The sequence below is a fragment of the Triticum urartu genome, unplaced genomic scaffold (genome assembly GCF_003073215.2).
Source record: "Triticum urartu cultivar G1812 unplaced genomic scaffold, Tu2.1 TuUngrouped_contig_7467, whole genome shotgun sequence".
NCBI classification, from domain to species: domain Eukaryota; kingdom Viridiplantae; phylum Streptophyta; class Magnoliopsida; order Poales; family Poaceae; genus Triticum; species Triticum urartu.
In genome coordinates, this window is record NW_024118313.1 from 1 (window position 1) to 16,106 (window position 16,106).

Below are 16,106 nucleotides of genomic sequence, written 5' to 3' on the forward strand. Positions count from 1 at the left end.
GGCCTAGGGAGGGGGGAGAGAGCGGGGGGGAGAGAGATGTGGTTCGGTCGGCTGGCCAGTCGGTCGTTTTGACCTGGCCCCTGGCTGGTTCCGACCAAGCCGGGCCACTAACGGCCGTGAGTGGGGCACCGTTAGCCGTTAGGGTAGCCGTCCGCCTGCCATGTGGGCCATCCCTGTCAGTTAAGCGGTTAGAACGGCTAAATAGACGGTCAACACGACTTGGTAGTTTTTTGTCACAAAATTTGAAATTTTCAGTAGTTATCAGTCACTTTTTTGAAAGTGGTAGTTCTGTGGGACGGTAACCCCTAATGTGGTAGTTTTTTTGTCAAATACTCCTTAATTTTTGTTGTTGGCTAAACTGTAACAAGAAAATGATTCTAGGGATAAATAGAAGGAATGATGATTAATAAAGCAAGCCATGATGCCTTACAAATTCATGTCGTTTTAACTTACAATTTAAATGTCTCGTTATATTTACTTTATTCCCAAATATTTTATGAAGACAGGCACGGCAACGTGTGCCATCAATGATCTACTCTCTCTGCTTTTAAATATAAGTCTTTTTAGAGGTTTCAAATGGATAACAACATACGGATGTATATAGACATATTTTAGAGTGTAGATTCACTTATTTTGCTTTGTATGTAGTCTCTTGTTGAAATCTTTAAAAAGACTTATATTTGGAAACAGAGGGAGTAGTAGTAAACAAAAGGATTATGCGGCGATATTGACCAGCTTCTGGTTAATTATTTAGGCAATAACGTTTGCTAGCTTAGAGCGTTTCACATTTGACGCATGCATCCACTGTAGCTTGAAATACTTTCTTCAGAATTTGAAATTTGAAGAGATCAGCTTGATCTTGGCAGCTGGTTGGTGCTGCCCTTTGCGGACTTTAGCTCACTAATGCTGCTAGTGGAACAGCTAGACACAACACATGACCGGTGGCGGCGGGGTTGGATGGCGTGCTCAGCCAGGTCTCACATATATTTGGCCAGGACGTCGACCGGCACTTGAGAAAAATTGAAAAGCGTACATTGTTGTTTATGCTAGTTAAGATATTTCGCTGCCGACCATCACTTAGATGTGCTTATTGTATGACATCAATTGATTCCGGCGGCTGATCCTCGTGGTCATACGTGGGTGCTCGTGCCCGCACCACCGGTCGGAATTGGAGCCGCACGCCACCAGCCTTGAGGGGCAGCAGGCTAGGGCGAGGGTGGCGGCATCAGAGACGGCCACATCTTCCTCCTACCGCCCATGCTGATTTCCTAAGCCTGATGCGGAGGCGCAGCTCCTTGCGGCTATTCTCCGCCGCCTGCTCATGACGGCAGAGATGGACGCCTGTCAGCTTCGTAGGAAGAACACCAAGGCGCTCCCGCTCAGTATCAAGCAATTGAAGCGCGAAGTGGCAGCGAAAGCCGCCAAGCTGGCGAAGCCACATAACTGCGCCATCTAGAGGAGGGCCAGCTACATCGACTCCTTGTCCGATGGCTCCAATGACCCCCTCCCCCTCCCCCAAGATGGAGGGCCAGCTACATTGACTCCTTTCGGATGCTTGGCCCACTCCGTCTCTGTTTGCCTTTTAGTAAATTATAAGTTTCCATCTCTGTCCGTTCGCTGGTTGAGCTATCATGTTTAAATTGTGTCTTTTGGTCTGGGTTAACTTGATGTTTATATTGCTTGTTTTATGTCCGTTTGTCTATATTTCGGAATTTCGTTGATCATCTACGTTGTAGCACATGAGGCATAGTGATTTGAGGATTGACCTGTCCATGGCGCGTGTGCGGACGTGTAGAGTGTTGGATTTGATATGTCCGATTATAGATGCTCTAGGAAAGAACAGGTGAGGCAAGGGAGCGCGAGGTTGAAAATTCGTTTTGGTGGACGAGCACCTTAAATCCACTCTCTTTTTCTAGAGAAAACCGTAGAGCCCGACTTTATAAATAAAGCCATCAAGCAGAGTAGCACATCACTACATAGTATATAGTCTGATACAGGAAACCTTAAATCCATGCTCAGCGCCAACATTGCTAGGTAAGAGACTAGTAGTCAATGAAAGGTACTCTGGCAGCTTTGTCGTGGTAGGATCAAGAGGTATCGGGATCCCATGGTATACAGTCTGTCCATAAGGTCGTAAGATCTTAGCTTACCATTTCGTGTTGAAAACTTAGCTGAAACTGCCATGGAGTTGAGGTAATTGACCAAGTGCATCATATCCCGCAGCTTTGTTTGCGCGTTCCACACGGAAAGCCAGCTATACTTGTGGAACTTTTGGTTACTGTCTTTGTGCATGCACCTCCTGTTGCTTAGCAGTGTTTGTAATTGAGAGAAGGCTCCAAGAAAACACACTCTCTTTAGCAACAGTAGCAGCTGATCTTCCAGCTTGTGCTTGATTCTCTCTAATCATTCAAACGAGTTCTAGAGTCTGTCTAATACTTTGGATCTGGGAGAACCCTTGTTATTTCACCAGATGACGACTACCTCATGGCTAATAGGGCGACATCCATGATACTAAATTTCACAAGGGGATGAATTATGGCACTAGAATCGATTTGGATCGCGTACCCTTACTGGATGGCTTCCAAGATGCCCAAAAACATGAACACTACTCCAAGTTTGGACTAGTGAACCTAGAGATCTGTTAACAATGTAGTATCCTTTGTACAAAAGTTATGGCAATTATTTACTTAATTCGTAGAGATCGCCAAAATATTCTCTTAGTTTGATCCTACATTTCACGCTCTCGATAACCTTTTTCAACGGTAGGCCAAGTCACTGGCCATCATTCTCCTACTTTCATGTCCAAACTCAGGACATCAGAACTGAATTGAATAATTACTCAAAGATCTATAACTTCAATTGAATTTAATATGGAGATGTGCATATGAATGTGGTGGTAAGTCCGGAGATGAAAGAGACTATACGTGTCGAATAATGGCACAATACCAACTAGTGCAACATCATCATTCGATATCTCGGTCTATCTTGCTTCATAAGAGAACAGAAAAAACTTTGATTCATAAAAGAGCATAAAAGGATTCAGAAGTTCTGCAATCCGAGAGATGAAAACTTCATGGGGGGCATTCTAGTTGATTTGATATGATAGGCTCGGAAGGCATGAGGAGCTCTCCTATTGCAGAATCTTGTACTCTTGTAGTCTCAAATTGCAAGAAATGGTCAGACGGATCCAGTCAAGGGTTCTGGTTGCTTTTCTTCCGACAATGACGGTGTGTTGGTGTCCACTCAATGTCTCCATCAGTTCAATCCACACTAAAATGTAAAACATACATACATGTTCTGCCAAGAGAAGAAATTGCCAAGAGTACATGTGATGTAGGGCAAAACCCTAGGTGGCCTGATGATCACAAATTTGAGGTGGATTGGAGGAAGAACACCAAGAACACAAAGGGAAAACACAAAGAACACTCTAATGTACAAGATCCACACCAAGTACTCCTCAAATCACAAGCAATACATGGGATGCATCAAGATCGAAGAACAAAAAGGGAAATAAAGTTATAAGGGTAGTTCGTCCAAATCTCTAGGAGAGATGGGTCTTGATGATTCACTTGGGGAATCCTTCTAGGTCTTGATGATTCATTTGGGGAATCCTTCTCCACAAGTGGAGGAATTGCACTCCAATGGATTCTTCTCTCTCAAGAGGAATTCCACAAGGGGAGATACATGAGCTAAGCTCTAATGTCTAGATTTAATCTTAGTTATCCCTAAATGGAGGAGGAAGGAGGGTATATCCCTAAATGGAGGAGGAAGGAGGGTATATATAGGTCCAAGGCATGAAGGGGTAAGTGGGGACGAAATGGTAATACATGGGCAAAGCCCAACAGTTGCACGCAGGCAACCCCGTTTGCACGGGGTAAGTGGAGCCCGTGCGCACGGGATATCCAGAGAGCTGGCGGCTTAGCCCATGCGCACGAGGGTGTACCGTAGGCATGGGGTCCCGTGTGCACGGGGTCCAAGGACCCATGCACACTGGGTATCCAGAGGCCTCGCAAGTCATTTCCTTCCCGTGGACTCCCATGGGTGCTTGCTGGAACCTTGCCTTGTTCTTGACGGTTCCTTCTCCGCTCCCAGGCTTCCCTCTTGGATGGTGTAGCCGTGCTCTTCCGCATGAACTCCCCCTCTCCATGTGTGAAGCTCTGATAACACCTATGCATGCACACGAGAGGAGTGTCAAGTAGTGTACCATCTTTAAAGGAGTCAAGTGAACACATGTAAAGGAGATGATTCACCTTTATGTATACGTATGTGAAGTAGATGTGGCACATGTCACTTGTCAAACGGACTCTTGACATGGTGATGTCTGTAGGATGCTCCGCATCGACATGAATGGATGACATTGCACGATATGTTTTCTTACTCCAAATATTTTGGCAAATTGTATGTTTCTTAAATCATCCGGACTGATCGTTAAGTATACTCTGTATATTTGGAATAAAAGTTCAATGACGTTCATATGCCAAAAGAAATATTTAAGTAGCAATGAAGAATTGTGGACAACGATTGGCACAAAAGGAAGACATAAGTAACATATGCATTTGGACTTGGTGCCGCTCTGCATCCTCATATTAAGGGTCTAGAGAATTCGGAACTTCAGTGACATGATGAATGACCATTTATACATAACGTGAGGACAAATGTGTTGCATACTTTTAAAAGCCCGTCTCGATGATTCATCAGGTTTTAAACTTGCACCACGAATGCCCACCCTTTTCAAACCAACTAAAACTAACGGTGATGCATAGTTAGCTGAACGTGATGCCAAATCTTGCATTGTCAGGAATACAAACTTGAGGTGGAGGTTAAGAAAATGTGCTCTCTTCAGCCCAAATAAGAATGGGAGATTCTTGTAATTGTACTTGACTTTCTTAGATCGTAGATCGTTCCAACACATTTTAGAGTTAATGTAGCTTGGGTCTAAAAGGCTGCATTCAGTGTTATTCATAAAAAATGGTGAACTCTGGTCAGGAAAAAGGAAAAAATGTGACAATTTATTATACGGATGTCTAAATTCTACATGCTTAATCTCCCACACACACAATGTGTAACAAAGTTTTTGTGGGTCGAATCCCAAGCTACCCAATAGCACTACCATTAGCTCCTAGTTTGAACTAGTGAACCTATATGCAGTGTCGTTTGTACATGGTTGCTGGCAATTTTTCTTATTTTGCAGAGAGGCTCAGAATTCTTCGACTGATTTGCTCCCCAGCTTTCTCTCACTTTATAGTTGAAGTCAGATTTATACCCAGAGGCATCTGCCATTTACCTCCCACTTTAGTGTGGAAATTTGGAAGCTGAGCTGAATAGATGACTAGAACATTTACGACTTTAGTTAAATGGATATATACATGGTTATTGTGTGGTAAGTTTCACATGGAATTGGACTATGCATGTCATCAAATAGTACATCCTCACTCCATAAAAGAGCAGGTGAAGCATTCAAAATAGATGCAAGCTGAGAGATGAATAGTTCATGGAGGGCTCTCGAGTCCCTTTGCTTCGGTAGGCTTGGAAGGCATCAGTAGCTCTTATGGTGCAGCAATGACATTTTGGGCTTTTATTTCGCTATTTTGACTTTTGAAATTTCTAATGAAAGTTGTTTTAAGCATTATGGATATTTTGTAATGACTGTTGCATCTTTCACCCATGACAATACCACATTAACTAATTCAAGCACATATAGGAAACATGCACCAAGGCTAGATCTTTAGTTAAGCGTAGCTTCAGTTCTGCTCATGAATATTCTCGGTCATTGGACTGACCAGTTTGTACTAAACTCGAACTGTGTACCGTTTAATGGATTGATGGTTTCGCTTTCATGTAATAGGACACGTGAATTTCTTACTAAGAATATAAATGAAGTATCGCCTTCCACCTCACCACTATGTGCTGAGATCGATGGATATGACTTTAGGGGAGATATTGTTCAAAGTCTAAATTGGATCTAATATAGTTATATTTATTAGGGGGAGTGAATTTAGCCGCATAATATGCTTTACTACTCCAAAAGATTTAATCATCCAAACAGACTGTTAAGGACTTTTCATATGCGAGTAATAGAAGTTCAATGTTTTCTGACAAACCAAAACTTGTGTTTTTCTCTGATGTATTCATATACCTAAATTTTATGACGGTTAACCTTTTAACAACTTCTATTTAGTTGATAATAGGCAAAAAACCTTAACAATGAAGCTCTTCAACATTAAGGTCCAGAAAATTCTGAACTTCATATACCTCATGGTGGAAGACTGGTAGTACATAAGGTGATGACAAATGTGAAGCCTAATTTTAGATGCTTATCTTAACGACATGATCTCTAGAAACCAATATCCATCATCGACCAGGAAAGGATCCATGGCCATCAACATTACGAGTGTAACCTATTAATTAACACACCGTCATTTCAGATAGCAAGCCAAAATGAGAGACACCAACATGACTCACAAAATTGCACTTTACTGGAGAATGATCTTAATCACATTTAATTTAGCTACACTCGGACACAAGCCATTACGTAACACCAGGAACATATGAACCCAGCTAGTGGCGAGGGTGACAAAGATCTCAATCAACAAAGATGAAACTTATAGTGTGCATGTGAAAGAAATAATTTTGCCCAAATACAACCACAAAACTGGTGTGCATTAGGTTGATAATGGCCCAAAAGGAATTCCTTAGGAATGAAACTGAAATTGGCAAAAAAAATTATGGCTTTCAAGGTGCCCAAAAATATGATGATCTAGCCAGGGTTTGAACAAATGAACCTAGTGTTTTACTAAAAATGTAGTAATATCCAAAGAAATTTGCTATACAACTCCTACTTTGTGTTGAAATTTGAGAGCTGAACTAAGGAATCGACTACAACATTTATGCCTTAAATCGAACGGATATAGACATGCATGTTATGGTGTGGTAAGTTCCACATTAATTTTGATACATGTGCTTAATAATTGCATGTGATTGGTAGGACATCCTCACTTGATATTTCATATCTATATTGGTCCATCAAAGATAGATGAAGGATTCAGAAATGCTTCAAGCTGAGAGATGGACAGTTCGTGGAGAACAATCCAATGCCTTTGCTGCGGTGGGCTTGGAAGGCATCGGGAGCTCTTGGGTTGCATTTATGAGCTTTTCTACTTTTATTTTGCTGTTTTGACTTTTGAATGACACATATGGATGTCGAGGATTTTGTTACCTTATCACCGTAAAGGAATCTGTCTAGCAGCATTGCAAAAAGAAGCATGTTGCAATGGTTGTGGCAGACTTGGAGAGGGTGGTCGTTGTGTGTGAAACATGAGCTGTATTGTACTCCTTTACGGTTACGTTTAAATGAAATGGAAAACTGGGTGGTCTTCCTCCTTGAAAATCAGACTCAAATGTTCCCTTGACATCGGGTGAATCAGAAGTTCAGAACTAACCTATATGTGGCAGATGGACATATGCCACTTGAGAATGTGAGATTGGAATTTATAATTTTCATTTCTCAAAATATAGGTTATCGCGGCATAATATGTTGTCCTACTTCCAAATAATTTCGAATTTGGCGTGATTTTTTCCTTGTCATCCAAGCAAGTTCTTAAGCAATTTATAATATGTATGAGTTTCGCAATAAAATTTGTTGTCTTCCAACAAACCAAAATGTTTCCCCTCAGTTATCCATACACCTCAATTTTTTCTTATAATTAACATTTAAGAGTGTATATAGGCCAAAACACATCCTTGTAAATGAATTTGTGTGAACCTTGATAAGCACCCAAAAAAATACAAGAAAGAGCAAAAGATCCGCACACACACACACAATAAATGTTGGTAGTAGCAGAAAAATACTCTGAGATGTCGACGGAGGTACCCAAAAGCACCACCATTAACTCATGGGTTAAACTAGTGAACCCCGTGGTTTAGTATATATGAAGTGTCATTTATGATGAGTTGTGGCAATTAGTCGTGTACTTTGTCGAGAGACTTGGACATCATCGACTGGTTTGACCCCAACTTTTCCTCAATTAAAATTTAGACTCGATGATATCCAATGGACGTGACATCTACCTCCTACTTTAGTGTAGAAATTTGGAAGGTGAACTGAATAATTGACTTATAACATTTACGGTTTGAATGGAACGGATATGTACACAACCATGATGTGGTAAGTTCCACATTGAATTGGACTGCATGTGCCGAATAGTGGCATGAGACCAACTAGTACATCCACACTCCATATATCAATCTATTTAAGTCCATAAAAAGGGCAGTTGAAACATTCAGAGGTGCTGCAAAAGATAAACAGTCATGGAGGGCACTCAGTCTAGTGTCTTCTCTACATTAGGCTTGGAAGGCATTAGTAACTATTGTCTCGCATGAAAATGAACCTTTCTGATGAAAGTTGCTCTAAATACTATGGACTTATTGTAATGGTTGTTGCATCTTTGAACCGAGAGAAGACTACATAACCTATTGGGGCAGACGTAGGGAACATGCGCCACGGCAGGATCCTAACGTGACAATGAAGTTTTGTGGACATCAGAGTTCAGAGACCTTGTGAGGTGGTGGACGGGCAGTGGTACATAAGGTGATGGCAACGCAGGCTAATTTTAGATGTGTATCTTAACTTGGCGATGTCTTGAAGCTTCTATCCATCATATGTGAGGAGGGGGTCCATGGCCGTCAACATAAGAATGTAACAAATTAATTAGCACACTGGTATCTCAAATATGACTGATAGGAACATGACTCCCAAAAATTGCACGCCAAGATTTTCTTTGATTCAAAGCCATCTTTGTCGCATTTAATTTATTTTCATTTGAACATGAGACCATTAACATTGTCACAAATGGACCCACTTGCTGGCGAGGGTGACAAAAATAACAAATCTCTAGTGATGCAACATGTGGTGTGCAGGTCAAAGAAAATAATTTTAACAAAACAACAAAACATGTATTAGGTTGCGAGATAGGCCAAAGCAAGTTCCATGACAAGGGGACCAAAATTACAAACTAAAATCGACAAGAGGGCAATAGGTAAAATTTCGAACTTGAAAAGGGAACTGAAATTAGGAACGAAAATTGTTTTGATCAATGTAGTGACCATGGTCATGTACATCCAACCGTATATTTCAGTGCAGTCGGCCATATGTTGTTGTGGATACCTACCAATAATTTAGTACACTATAAGGATGTATACCAGTCGCCTTGATAGTTGATGAAAATATTCAAATTACCTAGCAGACTGATTGGGAAAAGATTGTGATCGACTTTTACTTGTTCATTGAAAAGACACAATTTTTGGGCAATAACAAGCTCACAACTTAAAATATTAAATCATGGGACATCTAAGGCACTTTTGCCCTCCTTACACTTCCAGTATACATACATACTACCGTTCAACGAGAGATTAATGAGATAGAGACGTGTTCAAATCAGACAATAACAATAAGAACTTTCAAGTGTTCCTCCACTTATTTAGACATATTAATGTTGATGCATATCTAGACCGACCAGCACCTACACATTCATGGATAGTGCATCCGATCATCACGAGCAGTTGCTGGGCACAGTGAGGCCACACTTTCCAGGCAGTGCCATAGCACGGTCTGCGTCAATGTGGTACATCCTCAGCCATATGCTGGCGATGCCTTGTAGCAGCAAATGCACGATAAGTTAGCCTTCCCAAGCGCGGCACAACACTCAGCTGACAGACTATCTATTGGGTTTTCCACTGCTGCCGCAGGCTGGCAAAGTTTGAATTCATCATTCGACATGCCGCAGATGCCATGAACACCCTCTATGGCGGTGAGGGACACCACTAGGACAAGCAGCAATGCTGCAGCCAATGATTGTGACTTAGCCATGGATGCTGGTATTTTATTTGTTTTCTAGCGGATTGCCATTGGAGATTTTGGCCTTAGCTAGGTTTTGCCGTCGTAATGTGTGAGATGAATGTTTGTGTAGGGCTCTATTTATAGAGAAAGGATGCTATGTTCATGAAATGTATTCTGTAGCAAGCAAGCAATTAGACACACCAAGTGCCCCTCGCATGTAGAAGCACTATCGCCTGATCATGCAAAAAAATCTGTATGAACTCGGTGTTGAGCGATAATGACTACCATAATTGGCACAAAAAGATATATAATAAAGCAAACCTACTGGTTTCAACATAGGTGCAAACATCTCCATAATGCAACATCAGGACTCAGGAGTACGCCGCAAAGACCAATTCGTCGCAAAGATAGAAAGTGACTCTTCAATTTGCCCGCCTATAAACTTTTTACATTGAAAATGAAGAAAGATAAGCTCAAGATAACATTTTGAAGATTGAATTGTTTAACTGACCAAATAGATTAAGACAGCCACTGAAAACTAAATGTTGTATGTCTTGTTGCCAAATTGTAGGAATGGCTTCATTAGCTATCGCAGACCAATTTGCTAAACAAGTGTTTTGCCTTGTATCATGTGTTTACAGTTATTTTGTTTTCGAGAACGAGGGCCATGTTTTCTATCTATAACAAAAAACACCAGTCTTGACCTATGGTCACATATTATATGTTCTAGATTCATATGAAAATCGGTACCCTTAAATATTCAGTTTAGGCGATCTTTAGTTGGGGAGCGCTGGAACTCTTGGAAGCACTTGGTACGGAGGTTGATGGAGGTTCAACTATCCGACCAACCTGACTCGTTTCACCGAAAGTTAGCTAGAAATGGAGTGTTTACGGTCAAATCCATGTATATGAGTTTAATTAATTCTGGCCCAATCCCAAGAACGATACATATTTGAAAAGTTAAGGTTCCCTTGCGTATTAAAATATTCATGTGGTTTGTACACAAGCAAGTGATCTTAACCAAAGGTAAATTACTAAAGCAACGTTGGGTAGGCAGTGCACGATGTTGTTGTTATGGTCATGACGAAACAATACAACACCTATTCATAGATTGCCCTCTCGCGAAATTACTTTGGCGAACGATTCATATAGCCTTTAACATCATTCCTCCAGTTAGCATTGAATCGTTATTTGGGATGTGGTTAGCTGGAGTAGATCATAGTTTTGCGTCTCGTATTCGGATTGGAATATGTGCGCTTACTTGGGCTATATGGAACTGCAGGAACGATATGATTTTTAACAGACAACACACTCTATCCTTCTTGCAGGTTATCTTCAAAGCTACGGCATGGATCCGTACGTGGTCCTTACTCACCCCTACGGACTCCAGGAAGTCTTTGGTTACTGGATGCAACCAGTGAGAGATGATAGCATGAGCTATTTTCAACCGGTTTGAATAGCGGTCTCATAATAGGATATGACTCTAGGGACCTTGTCCTATTATACATACCAGTTGTGGTATTGAGTTTTTTTTCTTTTGCTCCGCTTGCAAGCTGTAATGAATCTAAGACTTTGTGTTATTTCAAGACTTTCAATATTATGGCTGCATGCATCGCTCAAATGCAGAGGCCGGGGGTAAGCCTTCTTTTCCAAAAAAATAAAAAAATATGAAAATCTTCAGAACTCATATACGTATTTTATAGTGCTACAGTTCCATGATATTGGCCTTTTCTGGTTAATTAAATAGGCAACAACGTTTGCTAGCTTGGAGCCTTTCACATTTGACGCATGCACCCACTATAGTTTGAGATGCTTTCTTCAGAATTCAGATCATAGAGAGATCAGCTTGATCTTGGCCGCTGGTAGGTCCTTTTGCGGACTTTAGCTCAGTATAATGCTGCCAGGGGAACAGCCGAACAGCTAGACACAACTCATGACCAGTGGCGGTCTTGATTAGCATGATAACATTTCAGGGCATGGATATTTGGCCGGGACATCGATGGGCACTTGAGAATAATTGAAAAGCGCACATCGTTTATGCCAGTAAAGATATTTTGCTGCCGACCATCACTGAGATGTGCTTACTGTATGAGATCAATTGATTCACAGCATATATTTTTTAGAGAAATGGAACTTTGAACTAATGAAGCCATCAAACGGCCAGGACTACAACCATACCAAACCAACATAGAAAAAGAAAAACACGCTAAGATACAGAGGCGCGAGAAAGCAGCTAACAATGCCTCGCACGCTTCAAGCAAGAAAGATACGCAAAGAACATGAAGCTGAAGACGTTGAGGCCCTCTTCCACGAATGAAGCACCAGGGACTAGGAACATGCCGGCTCTGGAGGAGAAAGCACGACCGACACAAACAGGGTATGCCATCTCAAAACAACTAAGGACACCAGCACGATACAACCATCCAATTCCATCTCCGAAGAAGGCCCCTGCCTCCTCGCCTAGCTCGAAAGGCGCCGCATCATCGGAAGATGGAGATGTTCCCCCTAGAACAGGAAAACATTACTAGATAAAAACAAAAACAAAATCTGAAATTTTGGGGCCGATATCAAACTTGGTCGACTGGTCTACTTACATGTGGATTTTCGTGAAGAAATAACACCCATGGTATTCTAGGCAAAAAAAAAGAGTCAAAATCGAAGCTATAAAAAACACACTTGAAGTAATAATAAGATCCGATTTTGTTTTCTTCGCTAAGAATACCATGGGTGTTATTTATTAGCGAAAATTCATGTGTGAGTAGACCAGTCGACCAAGTTTGATACCCCAAAATTTCAGAATTCTTTTATATATCCTAGTATATTTTTCTGATTTTACAATTCACGTGGGTGCACGTGGAACCATGTTCACCTTGGTATTTCCGCTAATTATGTTGGTTAATTGTTTTCGTGATTACAAGGTAGAGCACAACAACACTCGCGCATCCACACCACCATCCACACATACCTTTCATACACCAACTTACAAAAGCTCCAGTTTGTGCTGTTGCTACCTAAGCTTCATCTTGTTTTCTTTAGAACCTCGAAAGGGCAGGGGTGTTCCTGCATTTCATTAAGAATAACAGAGTGTTATATAGCTTCAATTTGGTCATAACTCATAAAACATAATTTTCACTACTGGACCCATGCCTTAAAATCCTCTAACTTTAACAACTTCGGCCTATGGTAAGAGTGGTAGGAAATACCCTGCATAAGGCAACACGATAAGAGACGTCCACGGCAAAAATAAACAAGGTAAGAGATGCCTACTGTATGTTGCTTTTTTTTGTAAAAGCAACCAGCAACCATGTATGTGCAATGCACCTTTCTTGCAATGTACTCCCTCTGTCTCAAAATATAAGACTTTTATCATCTTATATTTTGAGACATAGGGAGTATATTGCAGATAAAATATAACTAACATAGTACATATGTTAGAAAATTATATCTAAAATTTAAATGTACCCATCATTAAATTTGGCGTTTTCCCTCACAAACCATCAATCATCATTAAGCATGGTTAAATCACGAGCCAAAAGCTAGCAATTAGGATGTGATCAGCAGGTGTTGATTCTGAATTAATAATAATATAAGTGTGCAACTAAGAGGTTATCCCATCCAACTACAAGGATTCAATTTAAACCATGAGCCGCTGATGAGAGAATTATGGATGGCTAAGATCTATAGTATCCCATCCAACTAAGCTTACTTTAGCATGAAGTAGATTGTGCTTTCTTATAAAAACAGGTACTAGATCAGTAGATCTTATACTTATTCGAGCATGAGTAGTTTCATCTTCAGTCCAGTGTTTGTGTTGAGAAACAAGATGAAGATGATTGACTACAGTTATTCAGTAATTTACATTTTCACAGAGAAAAAGGAAACTGAGATTACATGAAAGAAAATAAACAAACAAAGAATGGTGATCCTTCCATTATGTATTAAAAAAGAAAAAACAAATAAACAGATAAAACATACCTAGCCGAGCCTTCTTTATCAGACATGTTTCATCCTACATAATTTCATATCTGGCATCTCATCCTCACCTACAGCCTACAGCTAAGGCCTCCAAGATCCAATAGTATCTTTATCAAGCTGTTTTGTGGTGGACAACAGAAACCTGAAGATCAGATTGAGAGCGAGAGACAAAAGTGATCTGCAGATGCATGGAGTGTTTATAGCCATTACTTACCGCACGTTAGATGCTGAGCCACTGTGATCTAGGGCCGCTACATCAGCAGGTACATTTGATCAACGCAGCATTTGTGCAATACACTGCCAAACCTACGAGTGGAATCGTGTAGCTTAAGCATATAAGAACATATAGTAGGTACAGACAAAGCCGATATGCAACTGTACGAAGCATGTATATACAGGTAAACAGGGAATAATTTGGGCAGGAAACTCGAGAAGCACATTACCTTCTTTAGAATAAGCAAGGATTGCTTTTTTTTAATCTGATTCACACTATTTCTTTCTCGTCCAGGAAATACTCACACCACTGTTTCAGTTCAGGGTTATGCCTGATCTGTAGCTCCCTCAGAGCGCTGTGATGTTGCATGCATCGTGGTAAAGACTTGACTAGTTGGCATCCTGAGATCTCAAGTCTTTGGAGAGAGATGAGATTGCCGAACCACTCCGACAGTGATGAGATGTTGTCGCAGTGATCCAAGTGCAGCAATCGGAGTGATGTAAGGTGCTGCATGCTCTCATGCAAGGACTTGAGCTTAGGACATTAGTTGATTTCCAATTCTTGGAGTGCGGTGAGATTGCCAAACCATTCCGGCAGTTCCGCCAAATTGTGGCATGCAAACACAAGTAGCGACCGAAGGGAGGCAAGGACTTCAATGCTTCCTGGTAAGCTGCTTAACTCATTGCACATGCGGAGCTTTAACTTGCGAAGGGCGGGAAGATGATAGAGCAGCCACCAACCATTAGGCTTGACATGGCAATCTGATATATCCAAACAAGTCATCGAATTGGACAGAATTTCTGCATGTCTTTTATTCTCCCATGATGATACTATAATATCATTAACCTCTATGACCCACTCCGCAGCTATAGGCGGGCATGGTTTCACCATCAACTTGTTGCATCCATGTATCAGCAACTTGTGAAGGTTAGGGAACATGACTTCTTCCCTTTTATCTTCACCCTCTATTGATACTCTTGTATACCAGACTTCCAGATTATCCATGTCCTGCATAACAAATTTTGTCAACTTTGTGAATGCATGATTACCACCACAGAAATTCTTATCCAGTTTCTTGATGTTTGGCAATGCACACAGAGACAACTCTTGCAAATTAGGTAATTGACCAAGTGATGGTAGCTGGGTGCATCCCTGCAAATTATGTAGCTCTATTCTGGAAAGGTTTGCAAGATATGTAGCAGCGCATATCCAACTTGGGAATGTGATGCCCATGTAACCTTGGAGAATAAAATGTTCCAAGGTGGTTGGGGGTAGGAGCTCCCCAAGCAAAGACTCATCATCCACAAGATGCTCGACGACATTGCCAGTCCAAGAGAGAAACAACATGGAAAGCCTTGATTTACATGCCAGGTTGACTTTCTTAGCTTCTTCCAAACTCACCACATTTTCAAGAAATTTTATCTCAAGCTCTTCAGCATCTACGCCCTCAAGCTGCACAATATTGTTGGACACACCACCAGGCATGTTATACACAAAAAACTTTGGCAGTGACATCAAACCATTGGCCAGTGAGGATCGCTTGATTTGATCTTCGATAGGTGGGAAACAATTCTTCACAACTAAAGATTGAAGGTTTGGCAATTCAAGAATTTTTTGTGGCAATTTTCTTAGGGAAATGCAATGCGAGATATTCAATATGTGAAGCATTTTGAGGTTGGCAAGAGATTCAGGAAGAACAGAAACAGGGCATGCTGAGAAGTTTAGGTATTGCAGGTTGAGTAGGTTACATAGGACTCGAAATAACATGTCGAAGTAGTAGCGTAGCTCATTGTTTTTTTTTTTTGAATTTTTAGCGTAGCTCATTGTGGTGCAAGGGCATGTAATGCATGAAAGCTTCTAAGTTTAAATGCTGCAATTTGTTCAGATTACCAAATGAATCAGGCAATCTAGAAAGATTGGAACAGTGTGATAAATCCAAAAAGGCTTAGTTCTTGAAGGTTACCAAAGAAATTTGGTAGTTCTTGCAAACCAGAACAATAAGATAGGTCTAGCTTTCCTAAGGAGACAAGGTTACAGAGGGAATCAGGTAAATCACAAAGCCTGGAACACCTAGATAGGTTC

The 16,106-nt window shown here is 41.0% G+C and overlaps 2 pseudogenes; both read right to left on the minus strand.

Moving 5' to 3' along the window:
* Positions 1-9,261: 9,261 nt before the first annotated feature.
* On the minus strand, positions 9,262-10,524 carry LOC125531554 (annotated as a pseudogene).
* Positions 10,525-11,905: 1,381 nt separating this feature from the next.
* Positions 11,906-15,968, minus strand: LOC125531553 (annotated as a pseudogene).
* Positions 15,969-16,106: the final 138 nt, after the last annotated feature.